This window comes from Egretta garzetta, unplaced genomic scaffold, assembly GCF_000687185.1.
Source record: "Egretta garzetta isolate BGI_Z169 unplaced genomic scaffold, ASM68718v1 scaffold246, whole genome shotgun sequence".
Taxonomy (NCBI): domain Eukaryota; kingdom Metazoa; phylum Chordata; class Aves; order Pelecaniformes; family Ardeidae; genus Egretta; species Egretta garzetta.
Window position 1 is genome coordinate 1,186,437 of NW_009259976.1, and position 10,440 is coordinate 1,196,876.

Here is a 10,440-nt window from a genome sequence, read left to right on the forward strand (position 1 = left end):
TGTTACCTGATACATTCAATCTGGGTGTACCCTCTTGTTTTGGGAGGAGGATGGCTTCTGGCAAGAGGCTGTAGATCCCTTCCCTCTGTTTGCTTGGTGGCTGCTGGTATGAGAAAGCTGGAAAAGGATGGGAAGGGACCTCATCTGGGATCTAGCAGCAAAAACCTTGGCATAAGTGAGTCAGAGATCATTGTTTCCTACTTAAATGCTAAGTTCATATTAGGTAAAAGGAGGGATGTGATTCCAAAATCCAGGCACAGGGCAAATCCTGACCTGCCAGGGAGGTCTAAGTACCATAATAAATTATGTGATTGACCGACAAGGGAGTGGAGGGGTCTCTGCTTTTTGTTTCTTGCAGTGGCACTGGCCAGTCAAACCATGAAGAAGTCACTTCCCCTCAGTTTTCCTGTCTGTAAAATGGGAATGGTGATGCCAGATATCCTTTGCCCCAGATTTTGAGACCTCCAGAAGTAACACACTGTGTAAGCCCACTTTATTAGTGTGGGTACATAACGAGACGATGTTTGCGTTTACATCACGACACATCCCCATCGTACAAGGACCATCTACAGTATCTGGTGCGGTACAGTGAGAAGGACTACTGAGAAACGGTCCCTGAACTTCAGCCGGTCGCCATGGCAACAGAACAGCTTAGCACAGCAAGAAAAAAGAAAAGCGATATATTCTGTTAAAGATAACTTAGGGCATCAAGGCTGCACTTTGAAATATCTCTGGTTTTCTGGGTCTGGGCTTGCAGGACACATTGCTGAGTTCTGGGATTTCCTCTGCCTGAATCCTCTTCTCCAGCACATCTACAGTGAACAAGTATGGGCCAAAAAATGGGAAGTCTCGATAGTGAGAGAACTGCAGGGTAGCTTTCCCTTGGCATTCTAGTTGGTAGGGTGGGTGGAAGGGAATTCTGCATCTCTGAAGCCCTTCTGCAAGGACTTGGACATTGAGAGATGATGAATACCATCTGCTGGCCTACTTTCTATCCATCATTTCATACGTGCAGCTGCCAGGTTCTCCTTTAGTCCCTGGGTCAGTTATATTTCTTGTGCAAGGACTTTTCCTCCAGCCATCCCCAGGGGCACCAGTCACCCTCAGAGCCTTGAGCAGAGAGCAGGGAGGGATGCCCTCATGGTTCACACTCCTCAGAAGCAGAGAGGCTTTTAGTCTGCACACTGCAGTGGGCTCTGGTGTTGCCATACCTGGTGGGGACCTGGTCCCAAACCCTCACGGTGGGTTTTGCAGCAGGCACCTAGCGCAATGGGAGGAAGTCCTTGGGGAGAGGACTAGCAAGAGCTGATGCCACCCCAGAGGGGCCCATTCACCTTGTCTGTGTTTCACTGGGTAAGCTTTGCAAAGGAAGGGTGGTGGTACCCTGACATCCATGGCATGGTGTGCATTAAAGGTTTCATCATCTTTAACCAGGGCCTTAAAAACAGGCAGGGGGGGAGCCAACTTGGTTGCGCAGAGCCAAAATCAGGTGACTCCGCGCTGAGGAAGGGTTGGGAACAGCGGTGCCTCGGCTGCCAAAGGCCTGTTGAAACATGCAGCGGTAACCAAGGAAACTTCTTGCTAGAACCAGCTCAACGTGATGAATTGCTGCCTAATAACTGGCTGCTAAAGGGTCCAGGTAATTCAGCTGTTCCTCCTGGGGCAGGTGCTGCGTGGGTAACTTTTAGCCACTGCCCTTTTGTGCTAAACGTTCCTAGCATGAGCTTCACCATCGTGGTGGAGTTGGAAAGCCACCGCCTGAAGCCCACGTGCCCAGCACAAGGCACGCTCACCCCTGGAGGGGCACTGAGAAGCCTCCACGTCACAGCAGCTCGCTGCGGCTCTGTGTCTCCACCGTGCCACCAGGTGTGACGTCCTTGGCCTGCAATGCTGTGTTAGCATCTTGTGTGTGGGCCCCGTTCTTGGATGATTTCTGCTGTTTTCAGGATCGTCTGCAGTCAGTTGTCGGGAGAGGGTTCTCCAGGCAGCAGCAGCCATTGGGGGGATGCAGTGGTCATTTGGTGCCATATCCTGATGGGCACGGGAAGCCTTTTCCTTGGTGGCCTGGCGCTCCGTGACTGGGATCTTGCCTGGAAGAAAGCACTGAATGGTCTGCTGGCAGTGACAGAGCTGGTGAGAGGCAGATGCTAAAAATTGCTCCAAGGGAAGCTGGAAGGTGTAAGAAAGGTCACTTTGGAGATGGGGAGAAGGCCAAGTTGTTGACAGTTGGAGCGTGCCATGTTAAGTGACATGAACTTCCTTGTGCTCTGCTTTCATTTTACAGTTTAGAGGAAAAACTGGTGAGAACTTTCCTGTTGATGAAGCATCATACAAGTGGACATGGTTGTAGGGTGGGGGCTGTAGATTTTATAAAGAAAATTATGAAAAATGTCTGGTGGGCCACACTTGCTTCTGAAAGTATGGCTGAGCTTCTGAAGATGGGAGGAAGAAGACAGGGATCTAGGAAATCTCTTTAAAAACTAGGGAAAGCATAGGAAAACTTAAAAGAAAAACAAGACAAAATGGCAATAAGCCCATGCATGCACTCACTCTCTTCCCTTCTCTCTTACACCCACATATTCAAGCACATCTTTCGGTCCAAAATAGTAGGGAAAAGACATCATAGCCTTTATTGTCAAGAGTAATTTCTCTTCGCGTGTCACTACCAACAAATTCTCAGAGCAGGGGGATATTTTGCACAAAACACATCTGCTTGCTTTTTTCCTTTTCTAAACCTGAACAAAACAAAGTAAAAAGCCCCTGTGAACTGTGAAGTTGAAGAGCTACATGCTGATGGAGCTCTTGGATGGGTGATAGATGGATGGACGAAGGCTGAACACAACTATTCATATGCCAGTAATGCAACGGGAGACAGCAGGGTGATTGTGTGGGGAAGCCAGGGCTCACTTTTCTTCATGGGAATGCTTTTTGGCCCGTGCCCCTTTGTGTTTGGGGGTGTCAGGGAACCTGGCTGCAGCTCTGCTCTGTGTTTCACTCCTGAAATGCTTTGCAAGCCGGGGAGGTTTCCCACCCGTGATGTTCAGCCTTGAAGGAACATCGCTGAAAATTACAGGCTGGCTGCTCTTGCTTGGGGGTAGGACACCCCCCAAGACTGATGCCTCTTGGTTGTACGGGCTGCACAGGGATTTTACACAGCAGGATGAAGATAGGTGGCCGCCAGCTGGGTTCAAACTTGTGCCGTCCCCCCACGCTGTTGGCAAAGGCACTGAGACCCTGCTCGGAAGGGCCAGACTTTGGGTGCCTCTGGGAAGACAGGGCCATCGTACGCTCAGGTAAAGTCGGCATAGCCTGCCTGGATTACATGAGCAAAAGCTTGGGCCCACGTTAAGCGTGCTTGGACTCTCCCTTTCCAGGGCTGATCTCTTCACATACGCTTGAAGATTCACACAGTGAACTACAGGCAGTTTGGGTCTTTGTCCTGTATTTAACTGGTACCGTAAACTTCCCTGCTGGATATTGGCACAGGCCCTCTTGGCTTTGCTTTTTTGGTTCCATGAGACTCTCCATCCCAAAGTGCTTGGGTGAAAGACTCACCAGCTCTTTTAAAAATGAAGTTTGTTCATCAGAGTCATGTCCCATGCAGAGAGGAAAAAAAAAATCCCTGGACTGTTGTGGATTCTTCTATTCTGCATATTTATTCCTGTCTGATGGTCAGGAGCTTACAGTGAGTGAGAGAAGATCATTATAGTTCCTGGCAAGGAATGAAATTTGTATTAGCAGGTTTTATTTTATTTTATTTTATATTTTATTGTATTTTATTTTACAAAAGGCTAAATAATACCCAATATTCCCTCAATCCACTTCCGGTGTTCCCTTCTCGCTATATGAAACTACTGAGTCTGAATTGAAAACACATGAAAAAAATGTAAGGGTTTTTTTATGATGCATGGAAGAAAATGGATTTGCAGAGCTTCTCTCTTTAAGTGTGTCAACATAAATGACATCCTAGCAGGTCTCGCAGATTGCATGGCATAGGCAAATAACTGCTATTTATTGCATGGGCTGTGCAATTTTTTACCTAGCTATTTCTGCTACATGCAGAATAGATGAAACAAATTTTCCTTGTACATTTATATAGTGCCTGTCAAGAGATGCGTGCACTGGTCTCCACTAATGCTCATTTGCACCATGATTCCGTATCCAGGATTTAAGCTCTCCCAGAGGAAAACTACATCATGTCTGTGACACCTATTACAAAACGGGCCAGATTCTGTGCAACGTTCTGTCTAACAGGTTACGCGCGGCATTCTCCTTCCCTTTGGCCTCCCTTGTCCCCTCCTCTGTAAAGGCAGTGTGAGGCAGGGCTGTCACAGGGTTACAGCAGAGAGACACCTTGCAATTGGCTTTAGAGAGGCCAGCAGTAACTCTTTAGGGTCTCACAGTCTTTAGCTACCAGCTTGTTTCAAAGGGAGAGCAACATAAAAGAGAAAAGTATTTAAAAAAAAAAGAAGAAAAATAAGTCAAGCGAGGCTCAAAAAGGAAACTCGAGTGCTCTGTGCATGGATATCAGTAGGAACTGTGTACGTAAGCACGTCGGAGTTGATTTGATTGAGAGTTTTGATACTAAGGAAGAAAATCAAACAATTTATTTCTTCTCTCCTTGCCGTCTGTATTACTGCAGCTGTTTGCCCCACTGGCTTTGGGTATTCTCTACTAGTAGGTTATTTACAAAATATATTATGCCCCAACCAGCCCCCTGGATGAGAGTGTTGCTTCTGTTGCGTACAGCTGTCATCAGAGGGACAACGCCTGTGTCTAGAGGTACCCCTGTATTTTGCTGAATCAGATTCTGAGTTGCCTTCTACAGTAACACATTGCAATTCTCCTCTCAGTCGCTGATCTAAATACCTCCGACTCGTGATACCTACAGATTATACCGGTGATACAAACGATGCGTGTGCACATGTCTGTACGCTATTTACTTGGGCAGAGCTTTTACCGCTCATGTTTGGTTTTCAGGCTAAGAAAACTAAAGGTCTCCGTACTTAGCCTACGATGACAGTTTTGCAGCAGGAGCCCGCTGAACAAGAAAAATGAAGACTGCAGAAGTGGAAGGAGGACAGGGCTACATGAATTCAGCAATGGGTGGATTAGGCCAAGCGTTATCAGTGATGATGAAACACAGCAGACTGTGGTAATGAAATATTTATGAATGGGGAAATGATACTGCATTCTGCAGTGCAGCACAGGGGAAAGTGAAATTTCAAGAATACTGTAATAGCAAAGCCCTCCATTAATTATCGAAAGCAAGCTGTAATGCCAGTTACTATGACAACAGGGTCCCCTATGTATTTTGCACCACTGGGGGGGCGAGGGGGGAAGGAGAGGGCTGCTTCTGTTTACTGGAGTGCATTGTATTTCTTTTTCTGTTGTTCTTGTTGTTAATTATGACCGTACTAGCCTGTGACTATGTGGTTAATTTCAATGATAAAATTATAAAGTGACTGTTGGCTAAAATATAGGGAAAGCCTTTAATAAGTAGGACTGGTCTTTTTATTCTGGAAAGAGCTAAAGATGCCCCTATCCATATTAAGGGACAGACTATGGTCATTATTAATAATCTTATATAATATTAATGCATGATAATGTAATAATAATAAGTGAAATGCTACTAGAAGTATTATTATTAATAACGATTTTTTACAGTGTTAGGCTTTCACCCACAAAGCATTTTAGAAGCAGTGATTAATTAAAATGTCAATATTGGCATACTAAATCCACCACTACATTTCCAGATGGGGTGAGGGAATATACAACCTCTGCCCACTTATTTTTAATTACTAATTATTTGGTTTCTTAAACCCATGACCCTCTCTGAGATTTCCACTGATCCTCAGCACAGCCAAGGGTTTTTCCTGCCCGCACCTCTACCTGGTGCAGCACGTGTGAAGAAAGCGAGGTAGGGACCATGAGGAGGAAGAAGGATGCCGGCTGAAACCTGTCTCAGGTCTGTGGCAACGTGTCCCGTTAAAGCAGCTCTGCCAGCTCTCCATGTGGCACACATATGTGGATGATATATCTAGAAGTAGTTACTAAACGGAATAGGCAGAGATGTGGCCTCCAACCCCTTTGGTCCAATGACTGTAGATGCTGGGGATGCATCCATAATGGGCCACAGATGGTGGCCAGGGTGACCAGCTCTCACTAGGTAGAGGAAGAAGCAGAGCACCCCTCTGCATGGACCATTGCTCTGGGCCAGTCAGACATTTGTTATGGTTTTATCTTCTTATTTTTAGGCTTAGTAGTGCATTTCATCAATCATTATCAAAGGGCTGTACGGATGTTCTTACTGTAGCTCCTTTCCAAGTGGGCAAAGTGTGCTACAGAGCCATTAAATGGCTTGCCTAAGGTGATATAGGAAACCAGTAACAGAGGGAAGGACACCGGCCAAATCTCCTATTTCCAGCTTCAGGACCTTCTTCCATGGCATGCAAGGAACTCCGGGTACTCAGCTCTTCTAGGAGGAAAGGCATTGCAAAGGTAAGAAGGGAAAATGGTGTGGAAATTGCAGCATGAGTGCTCTCTTGCAAGTAGCTAGATCCAATAATTTCTGTCAAAATTTCCTAATCTTATGTGACGAAACAAGCCAGAAGTAGGAGCCTTAGTCCTGTCTATCCAACTGGGCGCAAACCTGGATGAAGAGCAAGTCAAACGTGGTGGTAACAACAGGATTTCTGTAAAAGGAGATGCCATGAAGGACATAATTTCTTACATGTGGACATAGGTACATGCATATGCATGCACACATGCATATATAAACATATGTTTTATATGCTTAGACTGTGTGCTATGACGGACATTGGCTTAGAGAGGAAGGATTTTGCCTGATTTTGTTCATTATGAGCTTACTGAATGGATATGAAGGAGAAATCCATTTATTATTCTTTTATTACTGCAAGCCTCCCCATCTTCCCCACCTTGCAGTTCAGAGCCCTCAGCTCCTCTTTGCTCAGATGCCTTATTGCCACCCTAAGGCAGAAATCACCTGCCTTGACATGGGTCAAGACCGGAGCGAGGAGCCCTCCGTGCCCTTTAGTAGCCTGTGCTTCCTTTTTTTTTTTTTTTTTTTTTTATAGAAACACAGAAAAAAAATGTGAAACCTTTGTCAATACTTTCTTCCTGTGTTCTAGAAATCATAAAAAACACAGCTTTTTAAAGCTTTGGAGTACACATATGCCCTCAAATAAGTGTTAACTAAAAAAAACCCACAAACCAAAACACAGCACTGTGAGAATGATGTGAACCCTGTGAGCAATAAACAACGGAGTAACGTAATCCGGCCACCCATCGCCTGATGAATGGCTGTGGGAAGCTGGCGGGGAAGGCAAGGGCTCTGTTTTCACTGTGATGAGAGCTGCCCCAAAGGACCGATATGGATGTGAGCTTTCCTCTCCTTGGCTCCAAGGCTAGAGGCATCCAATAAATAGCTCAGACTACAACTCACTTACTTACAAACAACGGGGGGAAGGACAAGCCTGGTAGGTATGGGAAAAGAGAGCAGGTCATATTGGTTTAACAGTTTCGGAAACTTGACAGAGAAGAAAAGGTTCTGGTAACTGTTTGTTTAGTGCGGAAGAGGCAAGAAGTAGCCGTGGGCAGGGGAAATTTAATAATATTCCTCAAACACAGTGTATGAAGCTCTGCCAGAGACAGGTCGGATATATTAATCCTGCCCTGGCACACGGGGGTGGCTGGACATCCCCCGTAGCTCTCTGCCCTGTGTCAGGAGCTCTCCGTTCCTCTGCATCGTGTTGCCAGAGGATCAGGGACAGGGATGGGCTTCAGAGAAATCCCGTTCCAGCACTCACAGCCACAGCATCTGGGACAGAGGATGGGGAAAGCCTTGCATGCTGGCAGAAAAGCCATTAGTCCCAGGGCTAATTTTAGTGTAAAGGAAATCATGCCACAAATAATTCCCTTTGCTACCTAGAGGGCCCTACCTACACCTCTGTGTATTTGGTGATGTCCACGGGCCTGTACCGGAAAAAAGCTGAGCTGCGGATGTCCCCTTTTCCTCTTCTAAATGCTTTTTTGTTGGCTGGCAGTCTCCTCGGGGTAAATCTTGCGAGCGTGCACATGAGTGTGCCTGCGTGCGCAGGTGTGCGTAAACTTTACTTCATTAATTGCCATGTACTTGGGGTCATCAGGGTGGTTGCAGGAGTAATCTGGCAGCCACGTAAACTTTATCTTCTCTGGGATGGAAGGCATCGTTAGCAGGTTTGTACATCTTTGTGTGGGAAAGACAAACCGTGTCCCTGAGATGCATCAGCCAGCTGAGGTAAGCCTTGCCTGGCCCTCTGGGTTTGCTCTACCCAGCCGCTGCCGGCTACAGTATAAATTACCCCATCTACACAAGGATTAACCCACGAGTCAACCCGTGTCAAAAGTCATCCTTGTTGTCTCAAGGAGGATGGAGCTGAAAGCTACCGCGCTACAAAGATTTGCACCAAGCCTTGGGGTCAGTCTAAAATAAATGTCAAATGTCTGTAACACAAACATTTTGAAAGAGCCCAGACCAGTGTTTATGGACATTTTAACCTGTTGAAGGGAGAGCCCAGTCACCAAGCTTGAGACGGCAACCTCCACACGGCACTAGGAAACGCAGTGTATGAGCCTCGGGAAGCCAAGGGCTGCGTCCGCGCCTGCCCAGCGCGTAAGGGGAGGGAGGGAAATCAGAATGGGAGTTAGTTTCTGGTTGCTTCTGCTTCTGACAGCCCCTAATGTGCTAGGGGAAAAAAAAAAAAATTAATCCTTGCACTAGACATGTTTGCATCACTCCATAAATAATGAATAACAACAGTCAGACGGAGCAGGGGCTTCCCTCGGAGGTGTGAAAGCTGTAAGGGAGGAAATCTGGAGCAGGAGGCCACAGGCTGCATTAGTGGCATTTTTCCCCCAAACCCCATCTCCCTGTTGCAATTCAGCACATGCAGGCGGCCAGCCCTGCCCGAGCCTGTGCTAGGAGCCCTGTTTGTACTAAATCAGGCAGCAGAGGAGCCCCCTTCATTAACTGAGAGATTTTATGTTCATGCTTTGGCTGTTTATTCTTTCTAGTGCTGTTTGTTCGGTCGCTGCAGGGACTGCTTAGAGACGCAGGGGAACGGGGAGCACTTAGTCAAGGGCGGAAATATTTGGATGCAGTCAGCAATAAATGGAATCCCTGAAAATTATAGACATTTTCCAGAGTAGCTATTTTCTCTGCCTGCAATGTTTCATATGCTCCATGCTGAATTACCCTGAAGTGCAATTAAAATACTTTAATGTTTGAAATCTGGAAATCCTCGGTCCCATAGTCTTAATATCGTTCCTGGCTGTGAAAGCGGAGGGGAGGAGGGAGGGATTTATTCTCACCAGGCTGCGGGGGGGTTTACACCAGCACTTTTCATCCACTTCAGTGCAAATCCTTTCCAATCAATATGCAGGCAGTGCCGGTGTGCGGGAGGAAGGCAGAGGTGCTGGTGGTGCTGGCGGTGCCGGCGTCTCCCCCTGCTTCCAAAGGAGCAGCGCAGCTGTGGCACCCTCCCTCCACAGCCCCAAGTCAACCAGCCGCTCTGTGCCCTGCTGCCGGCAAACCTGGAATAATTCCATATCGACTCCTGTGGGAAGAGGCATAAAGCTAAGACTGCGGTTCTGCCTCTGAAAGTTCACTTTTTTTCCCTTCTTCCAGAAGCAGGTAAGCCCTGACCTTTGAATGCAGAATGAGGATGGAGCCGAGGCACGGGGTTTTGTTTGGCTCTACGAGCGATGACCGGAGGTGAGGTATCAGCGAACGCTGCACCACTCTGCCAAAAAATGTTGGAAAGCTGCAATACGGAAGGTCACTGTGACCATCGGGGAAGGAAGGAAAGCCAGTTTGTTCTTCCCTCAGCTCATCCTTGGCCCTCTTGTACTTTTGCTGCTTCCCACAGCTGCATGTGTGTCTGGATGCGCGTTGTAGGGGGAGAAGCCCTCAGTAAGCCAAGAGGACTCCGCATTGCTAAGCAAACATTTAGATGAGGGACATCAGACTTTTCTTAAAGAGCGCGAGCTTAATTTAAGACTCAGCAGCCAGGCTGAGGCAACTCGCCTGTGCTGGCAGAAGGCTGCCCCGGGTGAGTGATGGGAGCCCCCAATACCTGGAGCGTAGCCTGCTTAAGTGAGAGAGGCTACAAGTCATCATCTGGGTACTTAGGAGCAATGTCCTTTATGATCCTCTGATTCATGGGCAAGGACCATCGCATAACTCAGGGACACTTACAAAGCCCTGTGGGGCCATCCTTCAAAGTTTCGCTGCAGTGACTTCAGGAGGCAACTCTCTAACTCCGGGCCTGGCTGAACAGGGGCTCGGCTCAGCTCTTCGCGCTTGTAATTAGTTAATGCACTTACTGCTACAAGACAAAAAGAAGCTGCGGAGGAGTTTTCCTGCCTAGGAAAAATCAT